Source organism: Protopterus annectens, chromosome 6.part0 (assembly GCF_019279795.1).
Source record: "Protopterus annectens isolate FY-2018-M chromosome 6.part0, PAN1.0, whole genome shotgun sequence".
NCBI classification, from domain to species: domain Eukaryota; kingdom Metazoa; phylum Chordata; order Ceratodontiformes; family Protopteridae; genus Protopterus; species Protopterus annectens.
In genome coordinates, this window is record NC_056737.1 from 1,961,947,193 (window position 1) to 1,961,964,546 (window position 17,354).

The following is a 17,354-nucleotide window of genomic DNA, read 5'->3' on the forward strand; positions in this document are numbered from 1 at the left end:
TCCCCTGCTGTGGGGCTTCATTGTTCGATATCCACTGACAGCATCGGCGCGGGTGGTGGCATTGTTCTGTGTTTGGAATCCCTATGGCGGACCTTGGGTTATCATGTCTGTGTACATGTTGTCCCACTGCTGTGCACACGTTGTCCGCAGTCGTTGGTATGCTCCGCGGCATAGCATTACATGACCACCTTTCACCACTCTCTGCCTAATGGACAGGTATCTTTACTTACACACATCGTTCACATACAGTGCAGATTAGTCATACGTATCATGCGTTACACATCAGTACATCTCGTGGGTTCGACATACCTTTCCGGCCTTCGCTTCTGTATTCGCCAATATCTTCCTCTCAGTATTTTCTTTCGATAACGCTTTGTGTTCGCTAGAACATACGGTTTGAATATCCAGGAGTCTTCCTTTATTCGTCACCTGAGGCATGTGGGTTCATCACGCCAATAGCTGTTCCTCGGTGTGTACTTATGCGCATATCACTGGTGATCCTCCTCCATTCATATGTTACCCGGGAAACTAGGCCATGGTTCATTCCTCGTGTGGCCGTTAGTTATTTGCACTACCTTCGTGGGGATGGTATGTATTGTATAATGTTTGTGTGACTGCATACGCTATGTGTGGTGTCAGGTACATTACGCTGTGGTGTTAGCCGTGGATTGTGTGTGTTGGGTATGGTATTCTGTTTGACATGTGGGTGTCCGTGTCCTGGCGGCGTCTGTCGATGGCATTGTGCATTCAGATGTGTAACATAGCTGTTATATTCCTGTACACAACGGATGCAAGGATGCATCAGCTGCTGCTAGTGTTTCCCACGCCGCTTGTTGCGGGTATGCCGCTGTCATTGACTGCCTGTATGTTTTTGCTACGGTTTTAGCTGTTATCCCTTTGATATGTGCGATGGGGTATATCTGCGGATGTGGGTGACGGGTACGGGTGTGGGTCTTGCATTTATACATACAAGATATGCTTGTGTGTGTGCTCCATCCCTGCTTGGGGAGCTGCAGGTTACCTGTCTGTTGTTCTGGGAATGTTTGTTTTGTTGATGTCGTGTGGTGTCGGTATCGCCTGCATGTGTGCTTCCTGCACGATTCCTCCTTCACATCGGTTATATATCTGCGGATGTTCGTCCGCGCCTACTATCCATTGGCATTTTGTCACTGATAGTTACGGTGATTGTGGTCCCATACTTGGGACGGCCTGTATGCTACCGTAGCCTCCTATTCGTGGTGCCGCTTGCTTACTTAACGGTCGTGGAACACACAGCGGTATTTACGGACCGTAAGTGTTCACGATCGGTGCCGGATAGCACATTCAGATTTTCGCCGCACATGCCTGATGCTGTGTAACGCTGTCGACGATCGTGTTGAGTCTACCTTATGGCCGCCATACATACGGTCATGGTTTGTACATGCGCCCTTTGCATCTCCTGTTGGCTATGGCCCTGTGGTACATTCTGGGACATTTCCGCTTTGCATCGCTTTTACGCCGCCACGCCAAGATAGCCACTGAGGAGATGTCAGTACTACTTTGTGGGTACTGCTGTACATACGCCTATGGTTCCTGTACTGTATGCCCACGCATGTTATTACACTCCGCCTGTGACATGTCACCTACATACACATTTTACAGTGGCACACACATTACACACACACAGCGGAACACACGACAACCTCACCTCACACATACACATATTGCCGCCATGGCTCTCAACCTTCTATTTCCAAAATGAGGAACACACACATTAGTAATGTGGAACAAATGGGCATAATGTGGAACACATACTAATGGCATAGTAACAACTTCAGCTAAGTAGGTCATAGGATGGTTAAAATATGCTGATTTACTTACAATGAAGAACCTTTAATGAATTACTATGATTAATTTCTATTTACCAGGATGTCATTTAAATACATTCCTAACAATGGATGTTTGACAGACATTTTCAATGTGGAACTTTGAGGAACTGCGAGGAACATGAACTGTTTTAGACCCCAAATGAGGTATCGCTCCTCATAATGACGCACACTTCACTGGTATGCTTGCCGCCGCAGACCGACGGTTGCACACAATACCTACGTTGGCCGCATCGCCGGCGGCGGCGTGTATCTCCGCACTCATATCCTATGGATATGACACGCACATATCCCGTTACTGTACCGTGGACTGGTGATCATCCCGACACGCGGATATGTATTGATGCAGGTTGACATTTCCATGGCTGGCGTTACCTGCTCTGCCCACCCTCCCGGATGATCGGGTTGTCGGTCACTATGTTTACTATGTGGAGATTTCAAGGCCTTACTTATCTGTGAACTTGCATCCCTGGGTTCCATATTAACCTGTTGTACTTTATATCTGTGTATGCGTACATATATTTCTACATGTGTACTGATATCTATTTCCGTGATCTGTGTATGCACATAAGTACATATGTGGTCGACTTGCGGCGATAGTGGCGGCATCCGGCTACGCCTGTGCTGTAGAACCGGCGCGGTGAGGTGTTGGCGCTCCATGCTCTGCTGGCTATTGGGTGTGCAGTGTTTGGGCGGTGCCTTTGTTGGAGTCACACATAGGTCCGCCATACGGTACACATTACGGGCGGACATGTTTGTGTGGCGCCCATTTCACTGTGTGTGCAGGTAAGGAGGTGTCAGTCCATGGGGCCTACACTGTCAAAGTATGTGCTATGCGTTCCCTCTTTGCCAGGGCGTAGGCATATTGGGTACGCCCGCCTACCTACTGGGGCTGGCACAGCGTGTTCATGGCGCTGAACGCCCTGTGCCTGTGCTTGCCTTGGCAGTTGTGGCGGGCTTGGTGGCCCTACACCATTATGTCCCTGCAGCAGCTGTTTCCGCAGAATCATATTGTGTAGCATACAACATACTATGAATATGTGGGCACATGTGCCTGGAGAGTACTGCAAGGCTCCACCGGATGTATCCAAGCACCGGAACCGTGATTTCAACATCCCAAACACACGCCTATGATTATTCTGGTTTGTGCGTGTGCCTCATTATGGCGTTCTTGCATGTGTGTGTGTGCATTTCTGATGGGTGTCATCAGCCACGGCTCCAGTGCATAGCCAGCATCACCCACAAGGTGACCTTGTGTGATGTCCCCCCTGGCTAATACCTGATACAGCTGTGAGGCATGCCAGATATGGGAGTCGTGGAAGCTTCCAGGGCTGCCAGCACACACATCCATGATAATGCCCTGCGCATTGCACACGACCTGGCAATTGATGGAGGGGTATCCCTTGCGGTTTATGTAGCGTCTACCCTGCTCCCCGGGCGGTGACTTGATTTCTATGTGCATACAGTCGATCGCACCCAGTACCTCCGAGTATTGTGCCACACGGTGGAAGCGGCGCATATTGCTAGCCAACTCCTCCTGAGATCTGGGGAAGTTTATATACTCATGGGCATGTCGTAACATGGCATCCAGGAACTGGTGTAGTACCCTAGATGCTGATGCCTGTGAGATACCCATTATATCCCCGGTTGGCCTTTGAAAGGTACCTGTAGCCAGTATTCGCAAGCTCACACATACCTTTGTGTCCACAGGGATGGGCCCCTCTGTTGTCTCTTGTTCTCAGGCGTGGCCGGCACAGCTCCACTATTTGCTGTAACGTGTCCCTGTCCACCCTGTAGCGCCTACTATCTCCAGGTCTTGCAGCCCCTGGTAGGTCACCCTTGGTCTGAACACTCTCCTTCTCCTGTGAGGCCTACGGTAGTTGTCGGCACCATCCTCCGCAACTCCGCCTGTCTCTGCCACATACCTATGCATCACGGCCACGGCGGCACGCACCATATACATATTAAAAGTTCCCCGTGTGTTTACACCCTACGGTGCGGCGCTTGGGAAATCGCTGTGTGTTGTGTGCATTCACACTTTATACTGTTCTGCTGTATACCCGTTGATGTCATTAGGTGTGTCTGTGCAGCCGTATCCATGGATTATTTTCGTTGTTTTACGTTTGCAACTGCAACGGTATTGCCTTTAGTGTTACATTACAGTTGCCTGCATTGGCTTAGCTTTGCATCTTACATTACTGCATCCTGCAGGCACATGGCATATGATGCATTTTATCTGCAGCCGCAGTTATGCTACCTCTGTACTTGGCTGTGCTATTTCGGTTCTTTGTTCTTTGCATTTCTACTACATCCCCTACTATCTTTGCATTCATATGCCTCCCTTTCCCGCTATGCAGGAGTCTGCATACAGAGTTGTCGGCTGCCGCCGCTTGCCCTTCCTGGATTGATTGGTGTTGATTGCTCATTACGGCTCCAATTACACTGCTTCCGGATTTCCTCATATTCTCCGCATTACCTTCCTATATCCGTGGTTGTTGACGGGAGGCCGTCACATGACTGGGTTGGGGAACATAGTCATCCTCGTGCACATGCATCTGTGCGCGCATTATGTACTCTCAGCGCATCTATTTCCTCACACGCCGGTCCTGCTGCTGTGATGTGCATTGTACAGCCCAGGTTTGCTGGCCTCCAATATGCTTCCTCCTACAGTGGCACACCCTCTGCGATTGACATGTATCTCGTGTAGGCCACTCCTCGGTGTAGTACCGCTGCGCCGCTTGCTCCATCCTTACACCGGCGCCAGCTTTGCGATTCACTATTATCTGCCTCATTTGCATGGCATTGACTGCTAATACATGGTTACGGCGCCAACTCTGCCACCACTCCTTGACAACCCTTGCGCTGGGGTTGGGCTTTCCATACATACTATGGTGTGTGGTGGCTGTACAGCTGATGTGTATTATACAGCTCTTTTAGGACATTGTCATATTATTTCATTGCTTTGCACCTTCTGTACACATATCCGGGGTTCTGCTGTGGTTTCTACGCATATGACATTTTTGTCATTATTTACAGTTTGTGCATGTTTTCTTTGGACATTCTCGGTGCCTTTCGCCTTTGGCATATTGCACCTGTATGATACCTGACGCTGACAGCCTTCCGCTACTCCTTGGTCATTTTTGGGTAAATGTAAACCGTTTTTTTCGGTTTACATTGCCGTGCCCTTACGCTACGCATGCCCCACTTCGTGAATTGCTATTTGCCTTCATTTGCATGGTGCAATACCGCACACAGTGTGATTAGCATACCTACGCCGGCGGCGGCGCAGGTCCGGCGCACGCCGGTAGTGCACGTGGGATTGCTTCATACCTGAATCGCTTGGTGGCCATATTTGGCTTTATAACGCCGACGCTATGCTGGCGCCTGGCGCAAGGTTCATGAATCCCGGGGGCTATACAGTTAAAGAATGAACCATTTTAAATTATGTCCAAAGTATGCTACTGAGGTATGGCTCCAGAGTCAAAGAAAAAATGAAGTATATAAAAGCTCTCCACAGCTATATACTTCGTTTTTTCTTTGACTCTGGAGCCATACCTCAGTAGCATACTTTGGACCTGTTTGTCATTTGCTTTTTTCTGCTGGGGTGTATGCAGTTTCATGGGTTTTGTTTTTGAAATCATTTTAAATTATGTGACAAGAAAATGTTCAAATACAAAATTGAACAAATTTTAACTATATACAAAATTGTTCACAGTAGATCATGTAATAACAACTAAAATAATTCATATATAAATATTATTTACTGTAATATTAAACAATTTTTGTAGTAATTCCTCAACTGTGTTCCAACTGCTATAAGTAGAAGTATTTCTTGAAGATCTATGCTTGATGGTCAGTTTCTCTAAACAGCAAACTTCATTAAGAAGACTTTTAAATTCTTGTAATGATAGAGAGGATTGTGTTTTCCAATTCCTTGTGATTATCTTTCTAGCTATAGATAATATAGACCAAATCAATGGGTAATTAGATGCTTTTATACAGGCGGGTACTGGTGTATTAAATAATATCAAAGATTTAGATAAATTAAAGTTATCTGTAAATATTGCCTGCATAAAAGCATTTATATCTTCCCAAAATTTCTTTAATTCAATATTCAAAGAACATATGAGACCAATCAGCATTTAGTTGCTTATTACATCTCCAACAGTTTACATCTTTTTTTTCAATTTTACTTATTATAAGAGGTGTAATAAAAGACTTATTCAGATATTTCCATGCAAATATTTTCCATTTAAGCAAAGATGTAGTTAAACTTGATGATTTTAAAATATTTTTTTATCTTTATCTGTAGGATGTTGATTATTAACGGAAAAGAAAGATTTCCAATAGCTATCAGGGAGAATATCTAGGTCAGATTTTATAGCCTTATATATATAAGATAATTTATTAGTACGCGGAGAGATATTCTGAATTGATAAAAATCATATATTGTAATAAATTAGGTATTACTTTCTTTGTTGTTGAAGACATTAATTCAATATTATTTAGAATAAATTTCCTTCCTTCTTGCAGGTATAACCAAAATAGGGAATCAAATTCATATTCGGCATTGAGAGTATTGATAGATTTCAAGTCACTTTTTGACATCAATTGATACCAAAAAGTTAAGTTCTTCTGTTTAAAGGTGAACATTTTTATAGAATCTGAAGTAAAAAGAATTCCTTGTGTATAAGCTATGGGATATAGAATGAATAACCGATCTCTCTATATATTATGTTTTTGTATAAAATTTCTTAAGGATTTTAATAGGAGAGTTAAGTAATTACATTTAAATTTCTGAGAAGATAAAACTGAGAACTGATCTCTCAGCATCCATATAAAGGGATTATTTATAATTGACAGTCTTTGAGAATTGTTTTTATTCAATGTATCCAACATTAAAATTTCTATAAATTTTTTTCCATTTAGCTTGATATTTATCATCTATTAGAAGATATATTATTTTAATCATAGATGAGATTAAGAAATATTCTAAATTTGGTATATCTATGCCCCCATTATCACATTTTCTCATATGGTGTGTTAAAGCAATTCTGGGTTTATTTGGGAACCATAAGAATTTATGAAATATTATGTTTATTTTTTATTATCGAATTTGGAGATGGTAGAGAAATAGATTGTATAATGTAAAGTATTTTAGGTAATAGAATTATTTTAATAATACTGAGTCTTTCATCCATGGAAAAAGGAATTTTATTAAATTGCTTAATCAAATTTTCTATTGTTGTTAGACTTTTATTATAATTAATTTGTGTGATATATTTTATATTTTTGGCTATTATGATACCTAAATAAATAAATTGATCAGATTGTGCTAGATTTTTTTTTATAATCATCTTGTAGATTAAATTGCTTTGGTCCAGTCATGAGAATTTGAGTCTTATTATTATTAAAAGTTAGGCCTGATTTTTTTGAAAGAGATTCATATTTTGAAAGAGAGTTTGTATAGATGAATTTTCATCAGCAAGGGTTAGAAGAATGTCATCAGCAAACATTTGTATTTTAGAGGATATTTTGGAATTTAAATTATAGCTTACTATATCATTATCCCATCTAATTAAATTTGCCTGCAGCTCCATAATTAAAGTGAATAATAAGGGGGATAGAGGACATCCTTGTTTAGTGCCTCTACTTATTGGTATGTTTTGGGAAATACTAGTGCCATTTTTAATGTATGCTTGACTGCCTTTATATAACTGTTTAATAAAACTTATAAAGTTATGCGAAAAGTTTAGTTCTTCTAAAAGAGTGAATAAATAATCCCAATTAATTGAATCAAATGCACAATTAATGTCTAAACTAATTAATGTTAGATTTTTATTTAAATGTTTGACTGACTCAATCAAAGTTAATGTTCTTTTTATGTTATCATAGGAATTCATATTTGTTATAAATCCTGTTTGATATTCATCTATCAATTTTGGTAAAATATATTTTAATCTGTCTGCAAATATGGACATGAACATTTTGTAATCTATATTAAGTAAAGAAATTGGTCTATAAGAATAACATTTAGTGGGGTCTTTATTAGGTTTCAGTATGGGAGAAATAAAAGCATATTTTCAAGAAGGTGGGATTTTGCTGAAGTTTTGAGAGATATTAAAAACTTCATGTAATAAATGAAAAGCCTTATTATGTAATATTTTATATATTTCTGGTATAATGCCATCATTATCTGGGGCTTTATTTTGTTTTAGTTTTGTTAATTTGTGTCTGAATGTCTGTGAGAGTTATAGGGTTTGTCTATATTCTTATTTTGTTCTGTAGTTAATCCTTTAACAGTATATTTATTAATAAATACACTAATATCTTCCTTTGGGTCAATTGTATTAGAATTTTGATTAATATTATTGAAAAATACCCTAAATTCTGATAAAATGTTTTGTAAATTTGAGACCATCTTTTTTTGGATGAAAATATTTCATTAATATGATGATTTTGCTTAGTCTTTTGTTTTGTTTGCTAGCATTTTAAACAATTTAGGATTTGTAGAGAAGTTACTTAGCTTATATTTTTCTAAAATAATTTTTGTTATATGATATAAAATTTCTAAATATTTACTATTTAAAGAGTTTAATTCTTTTTGTTTATCTATTATATCTTTTCCTTTTTTATAATTAAGCTTCAAATTGTCCAACTTAAATTGTATATCACAGAGTTCTTTGTCCCATAATTTCCTTTTTAGATACCAACTTATAATTCTTCCATATAAATATGCTTTTAGAGCATCCCAAATATATATTTCTGATATGTTATTGGTTTTATTAAGCTCTATCAAGTTTTGAATTTCTAATGATATAAACTCTTTAAAATCTTTTAATTTTGTAATGTATGCAGATATTCTTTTGATTTGAGTACTATAATTATAATTGAGTATTTCAAAAGTATTAGAATTATGGTCAGAAAGAGGACAGGATATTACTTTTGATTTGATTAGGGAATCTGTTAACTCTTTAGAAATCAAAATTATATGTATTCTAGAGTGTGAGTTATACCTATGGGAATAAAAGGTGTAAAATAACAAGTTAGGGTCAGCAAAATTATCAATGTCTTTTAGTAAAAAAAGGTCAATAAAGCCCTTAACTTTTTAGCTGATGCTGAGATTTTCCTTTTACCCTTATTGGTAAAGTCAGTATAATGTAGGATGCAGTTAAAATCTCCTGGTAATATGTTTCCTTTAGCAAAGTGAACAATCTGGTCCAAATGTTGTCTAACTGCATTAATCCCTATACCTGGAATCCAGTATATATTGACTAAAGTATATAGTTTTTATTTAATTCTATGATTACGACACAAAACATTTCTTTATTATCCTTATAAACGTCAATTATTTTAGGCAAGGATAAAGTATTGTTCCATATAAAGGCCACTCTTCTTTTCTTTTGAGGGTGCTCTGCGCTTATCAATACAGAGTAAGATTTATTATTAAGTTTAGTTATGTCTTTGTATAGTAAATGAGTTTCTTGTAAAAATATTATTTGCGAATTATGAAGCTTAAAGTATTTAAATAAATGTCCTCTCCTACTTGGATTATTTAAACCATTGATGTTAATTGAAATACCTTTTACTACTGACATCTTAAAATGAGTGATATGAACAAGGAATTGACCATCAAGTTACATAATTATCATAATTAGAAGGAATACTAGTTGATTTTACCCAATTGGATGGAAAAAAAATTGTTATTCAGATATTTTTGAAACTACTTTCTTTTCAAATTAATGGTAAACAATGGTAAAACAAATAAAAAGACTTGTATTATAACTAAACTTTAAAACAATATTTACAACCCAGTCCCTACTGGAGTTTAAAACTCCCAGTTTAGGTGACATAATATCACCTAAATTAACCTTCATACTAGTAATAACATCATACCAGCTTCTGTCTAATAAAAAGATGTTAATCTTCAAATATAGACTATTTTATCTTCTTATCTGTTTTATAAGATGGAAGATGCAGCAATTACTAACACATCTATTATATTTGAACTTTTCTAATTTATAATAAAAAGAGGAATTAAAAAATCATGTGATCTATTAACCATAAAATAGATACTTTTTATACATTTAAACATAATAATTATATTAGACTAAACATATTTGTAACTTTAATCATTTTATGTTTCATTTTTATTCAGTACTATTCTTTATTATATCATTCATTGAGGCATATGACACTTCTTACTTAATTATATTTACTTAAGTATATAAGAAAAGATAAAATGAATAATAATTATAACTGTGAAATATATTTTGAACAATGAACGTTTAATCATAACAATTTACTATAGTTTCAAATAAAGAGTGCAATTGAAATAATCCTGAACTAAAAAAGAATTACATACCATATACTAAGTTATGTTTTTTTAAGTCTGTAATCTCAAAAGCATCTGTATAATTCAAACTCGAGTAACTTCATTCATTGCGACAGTGTTTTGAAGATGCTAGAATCCAGGAGCGTAGATACTGAGTAAATGTATTTCATATGTATTAGTTGTTGAGACTCATTCTTCAATTCAAATATTAATAAAAGGAAGTTAGACTTTTTTTCAACTTTTACTGACATTACAGATTAACCATAGAGTAAGGTCTATCCATCAAGAGAGACAAATGGTACATAAAAGAAATTAAAATATATTTACAGATTTTCTTAATTAAAATCAATCTTGATGTGGTATTTTCCAAGATGTACTGCAATACTATGTCAACTGTGAATCAATTTCCTGAGGACTTATATTTTATTACAAAGTATGATATACTGACTGTCTGAGGAAATATCTTTTATCTTAAGGTAGAGTATGCCAACTGTTTAATAATGTATAATTTACCATGGGGAAGGATAAATTAAACTATAACTCTTAATCACAGATTGAAAATTGTTTACCCCCACTATTACATTTAATTTATTCAAAAGTATACCCAGTTATGCAAACTGTATATCTATCTATCTATCAATTTATTACATATGCATCAAACGCACTTATCCTCACTCTTTTCAGTGACAGTGTTGAGTTAACTCTATCTGTACAGTTCTCCTTTACCCCATCTAGTTCCTTCTATAACTGGAGTTATAACAAGGGTTTGGTGATTGATATAATGTGTAAAGTATTTACCTTACAAGTACAGGGTTTGATTCTCATCTATGAGGAAAGTAGCTATGCTTACAATGTCCTAAAAAATTAGCTAGTCTAGTCCTTACCTATGAATGTCACAATAAATATGAACAGTCATCATATGTGTCATTTCTATAATTGTATTCCTATATCCTGCTATCATTGCATAACAGATTTGTATAGTTTTATAATAAACAAATAAATGCATTAAGTTCTATATAAAAAGGAGCAGAAACCTTAAATATTTTGTGACATGAAATCTGTTGCTATAAGTTAAAACTAGAACCTCTGTCTTCCTTTGGACCAGACCACACGCATGTTTTTTCCTACAAAAGAGTATGGTATACCTAACTAGGCCAGTAGTCATCTTGTTAATTTGTAAACTCTTCAGTAAACAACGATTAGCACTTTTTAAAACTAGTGACCGCATGAAGAGATGACAAATATCCTGCTTGAAGAACTAATACAATTAATGCTTATTTTGAGCTAGATAAGTTATTCTATAATATAGGGCTATGAATTAATAAATTTTATTAAATAAATGGAAGACTTTTTACCATAAATGTCCACTGGGAAAACAAACTAAAAGTTGAAGTGAAACCTCTTCAATGTAATGTAAAACATTATATGACTTATATTCCCTTATATCACTTCAGTTATATCAAGCTCCACTAGTATGTTTTCCCTTTTTTCTTTTCTTTTTCCCTTCCCTCCCCTTATTTTAATAAGTAGTGTAACTTTGGACGATAAATGCATAATGTCCTATTACCTAGATAACAGAACTTAATGTAGGATTTGTATGTGCAGGACATAAATGCAGAAATGTGAAAATATGTTATCAGGATAATGTTAAAAGCCATGAACTATAAAGTATAGTTGTGACATTCTATCATGACCCTGTAAATTATAGACCAAGTTCAAATGTCATTCTGTGTCATCACTTAAGGAGCCAAGTCTGTTTTGTATACTCAGGATTAATTTGTGCTTATGTACAGTATCTCGTGCTGGTTGTACTGCAAATCTTTTTAAAGTAAGTTCCAGCGGGAATTTGTGAGACTCTGATAACATTTTCTTTCAAATTCTTCTTCTCCAGCTCGAGACTTCGCTAATGTATCAAAGCCTTATTTTGTGCTGTTTCAGAGGAAAAAAAAAAAAAACAGAGAGAACAGAAAGTGCGGCAGCTACACCAAGGACCCAAAAGGACCATTCCTCCAAACAACCCTTCCAAACTTAATGACCTTACCACAAAACTCTGCCACACTTTCCCCGCAACAGTCAACCCATATGTAACAACTCAGCATCAGAACGAAAAAACACCCACACTCCATGCCAGCGAATCCGTCCAATCCCCTGCATCAACACACAAAAAGCTCATCTATAACCTCTGTCTCTGACTGAAACCATATCTCTTGCATATCTGCAGCAACAAACAGCATGACCACTCCTTTACAGGAAACACATCAGAGACAGAGACATTAAAACAAAACACATATAACTAGCTCCCACTCAAACGTCAATCAGCCTCTGCTCAGCAGCATCCATCCATAAAGCTTGCAAACCAAACAAACAATCTTTAATATTCACCAACCACACTACAAGCTGCCCCCAGCAATTTCCCTAAAGAGAAACATAGCGAACCCCGATACAACATCCACAGTCAGCTAGACAATAGCCGCTAAACAGTAACACAAAATGAGAATTCGTATACTATGTATCACCCATATATTTACATTAATTTATTATTTTAAATCCACGGCAGCGATAAAATAAGTTTTACTAATTCCAGGTGAGCTATTTTATAATCTGTTATAAGTATATCCAAGTTAAACCGCTGCCATAATTTTCTTATTCAATATGTGTTCAGTACCATTCTTTTTATTACTTGAATGAAGTGATTTAAATATAAAACACAACTAACGGAAGGACAAACATGAAGCACAACCAAGTTTCAAGATAAAAATACGTTTCTATAAAGCATTGCAACCAACACAAAGCACAACTTTAAGATTAATAGTATATAATGAATGCCTATAAAGAAATATAATGAGAAGCTCACCTGGAAGTCCGGTTTCTTTTCCCTGACTTACAGGGTCATAATAACTAGATACTTGAAGGCTCGGTTGAAGACATTTATTCCTATAAAAGACCCTTTTATTGTTAGGATGTTTGGAATATTGATATATTCTAGCCAATGCTAGTTAAATAAAAATTGTTAGTCATTTTTTAAATTTCTTTTTAGAATCAAACGTTTTTCCAGGAGTTATTATCTGCATTTCTCTTAAGGCTAGTATTTGCACATTCCGTGTCTTCGATTTTTTTCTATTATTTTGTTATTTTTAATGAATGTGATAACAGAGTCCAGATCTTCAAATATTTTATAACCACTTTGATGAAAGATTTTCAGTTTTGCAAGGAATAACAGGTGGGTTTTTATTTGATTTTTCTTGAGCTCTTTGATTAAAGGTAGAAAGATTTTCCTTTTTGAAATCACAGCTGGGGAATAATCATTATCAAAACAAATGATTTTATCCTTTATTTTAATAGGAGATTTTGCCCATGCTGTTTTTAATACCAATTCCTTGTCATGAGATGAGAGAAATTTCACAATGACTGATTTAGTGAAAGTACTTTTGTTATTTTTAGCTGATACCAAGGATCTATGAGCTCTTTCGATACCATATGAAAAAAACTTCTGAGAGTCTCAATGTTTCAGGTATCCATGAAGAGAGGAATTTCTTCAGTTCAGCTCCTTCTATGTTGTCTGGTAAGCCAAATATTCTTATGTTGTTTCTTCATGACATATTTTCAAGATCATCCACTTTTGATTGAAGAAGAGAGTTTTGTTTTAATAGAAACTCAATGTTCTGTTCATTTTCTTGAGTTCTGCTATCTATGTCATTCAATGCTGTTTCTATTCCTGCTGTCTGTTTTTTTTCTGCTGCGTAAGGTCTTCATGTATAAGATCCATTTGTTGAGTACATTTCTCTTTAAAGTTGTTCAATTTCATATCCATTTTATCTATTTTTGTTGTCAGTTCTTGCAGGTTAGTTATTAATGATTGAAGTTCTTTTTTAAAGGCTGATTCTTGATGTGAAGATTTGTTCAAGCTCATGTTGTTCTGATGTTGAAGATTCCTTAATAGTTATTTGACAGGAAAAATTAAGATTTTGAAACATTTTTTTATATTATCCTAATTTGCAGTCTAAAAAATTAGTTGAGGACAAAAATCCAGAATTAGGATAGTTATATTCTTAAAATCCTGTCAGAAATAGGTCTGAAAGACAGAGCTGATAAAAAATGATGTTACACAGAGGACATCTTGGCCACTCCGCAACTAGCTTATTTTTTGATGGCAGAAGATTGTACAAATTAATTTCCTGTCACCAAACAAATAAGCTACTCACATACAGAAACAGAAACCAAACTGTAAATGCAAGATAACATAAATACTTAAAACAGAGGGATATGTGCTAGTCTTCTCATAAAAAATGTGTTTTTAAACCCCAGTTTTATCTGTTGTTGCTTGCCCTTTATGTTAATTTAATGACATAATTCCCCCTCTCTCCCTATTTATTGGCTGTTGACAGAAAGCACGCAAGTATTGTTTTGCAAATTTGCTCTCCTTAAAACTATTCACCTGACTAAAAGACCTTGGATAAAATTGCTTAAAATTGAGTGTACTAATACTGCTTGCACTGATTTTAGTGTTGAATTAGTGAGTTTTTACTATACACTTAAAGAAATCCCAATCCTTCAGAGCCAAATGCTCCAGGGATCTAAACCTTGTCATCACAATAAACAAAACATGCTGGAGGGATAGGTTCCTGACCCAGAGACTCCCCGGACTCTGGAATAGATTGCCCATACATGTCAAGCAGAGTGTCTCTTTGGCCCTCTTCAAAAAGGAACCTTGACGATTGGATGGGGAAAGGAAATTCACCCCAGGGATCACGTCAGTCGCCCTGCTAGACAGGGGTCCAGGGAAGTAAATAGTGTGGGAAGAAATAGCCAGGGAATTGTTATGGCTAGGCTTGTATAGGTCCTAGGGCTGATAGCCTAGTACCAACCTATGAACCTAATTGGTTTGCTGGTTCCTTCTTGTGGCAGATGGTTTCCAGGCTCGTTGTTTTGTACTGAACATTATATATTTCAGTAGGAAGTCAATCCAAACATTATCCTAAAGAAACTGAACTCCAAGCAGTAATAGTCACCCCTGTCCTCTGAGTCATTGCTGTTGGAATCATGGACCAGCACTTCAACACAACTTGTCTAGCCAGCATGATTGAGATGAGCATCTTAAGATAGTGTAAGAATTACCTCATGTTGCCTCATTGTCATCTGTTTCTCAAACAGCACAACATAGTTTCTGAGAGCTGTACGTATATAATGTCCTTGGAGGCAAAAACAGTAAACTCAGGCATCAAAAATCATCATCAGTGCGCACAAACACAACCCCTAACCAAGTCCATCATAATACAAATAATCCATCATATGCTGAGGTTCTAGACTTGCCTAAGCTTCAGAGACTCCAAAACACAACATAGGCACAAAGCACACTCAGCAAAATAAGCCGACCTCCTCACATAGCACAGAGTCCCAAAGTCACAGATACACTTCTCTGAAGTCAAGGCAGATATGAAAGGCCTCTGGATGACAACGTTTGCCGATGGACTGCAAGCTGGGGGCAATCATTGAACCCCCCAATGATGTATATATATCCTTCAGAAGGGTCTAGGTCAGAAAAATGGTGGGTGCCAGAACCATGGCCTAAAACTAAATGCAAAAAAATGCTTTATCATACCCTTTGGGAAGTCAAATACCCCTGCAAATTACAATATCAATAACACACCCCTTAGAGTAGACTCAGAGGTGAGTGATCTAGGTACATAGATAGATAGTAGCCTGAACTTTGATTGCCATGTGTCCACGGTGGTGAGGAAATCCTTTTATATGGCACAAGTTATAAGTAAAGGTATGGCATCCAGATCCATGGAAATTATAGTCCCCGTTTTACTCAGCCTCATTAGACCAATAATTGAGTACAGTGAGCCATTTAGCATGTACTTGACTAGGCACTTACAACAGCTAAAGGGACCTCAGAGGTTCCTCACAAAGAAATTACAGGGTATAAACAAAATGAACTATGCAGATAGACTAAAGACCCTACTCGTTTATTCTGTCTCCTACTGACTATTAAGGGCTGACCTATACCTGGCCTACAAGGCACTCACAAATTCAGCCCTGAAGGAGCTGCTACACATCCACAAGTCAAACAGCATGAGGGTCACTCAATCTAGGGATCTGAACTTAGTTACTCAAACAAAACATGCTGGAGAGACAGATATGAATAGGAAGCCTGTTCCAAAGCAGGAGTACATTAAGCATAGGCCTTCCCTGGTCTTCTTCAAACACAATTTGGATCAATAGATGAGGAATCACAAATTCACACCTGGGGTAGTGCCTATGTCCCTTATGGATAGTTGCAATCTATAAGATACTCAATGCATAATCACAAATATTTGCCATCCTCTTGCCCCTAGGAGCCATAAATAGGTTAAATTGGGTTATATTGGATAGGCTTGTAAGGGCCCTTAAGCCATTAGCCTAGTAATCTCCAATGAACCTATGAACCTATGCTGAGCCCATAAGACATGCATCGACCCAACCAAACATCCATGTTATAGGAGACTCCACTGTAAGACATACAGATGTAGCTTTTATCAGGCTGTACAAGGAAAGAGTGACAAGTAATTTCTTGTCTGGTGCCAGGATCTCTCAGATCCCTCATGTTTTCAAGTCTTGGAACAACAAGTACCAGTATGACTGTGTCATAGCTCATGTCAGTCTCAATTACTTGAGATGTACCTCCCCAGACTACATGAAGAAAGACATGCTGGAGCTCTCAGACTATGTGTCCAAGGCAGGTATGAGTCTACCATTGAACAACATTCTACCTTCTCCAAAGATGATGTTGTAATATGAGCAAAAAGTAATTGACTTCAATAATTGGCTTAGTTTTGGGGGTCACTCAAAGGAGGTCCAATATTTGTCAGCCCGGGAGGATAAGATTGACAGATCATGCTGTTTCTCCAAGAATGACCTGCATCTATCTTCTCTAGGGTTATGATTATTTGCAAAGATATTGTCCACCTCCACAATGCCTTTTTAGGCAATGCCAAACTGATAAACTCACCAACATAATGAAACAAGCAAAGGAAAATATGAAGGTGTTACAGATTAATGCTCGGAGCCTAAACAAGAAACTTGACTCCCTACAAACCCTTCTCACCTTGGAGGACACTGAAATATTTGTTGCGACTGATATAGATTCACAGGTGTTTATTAGCCATGCATTT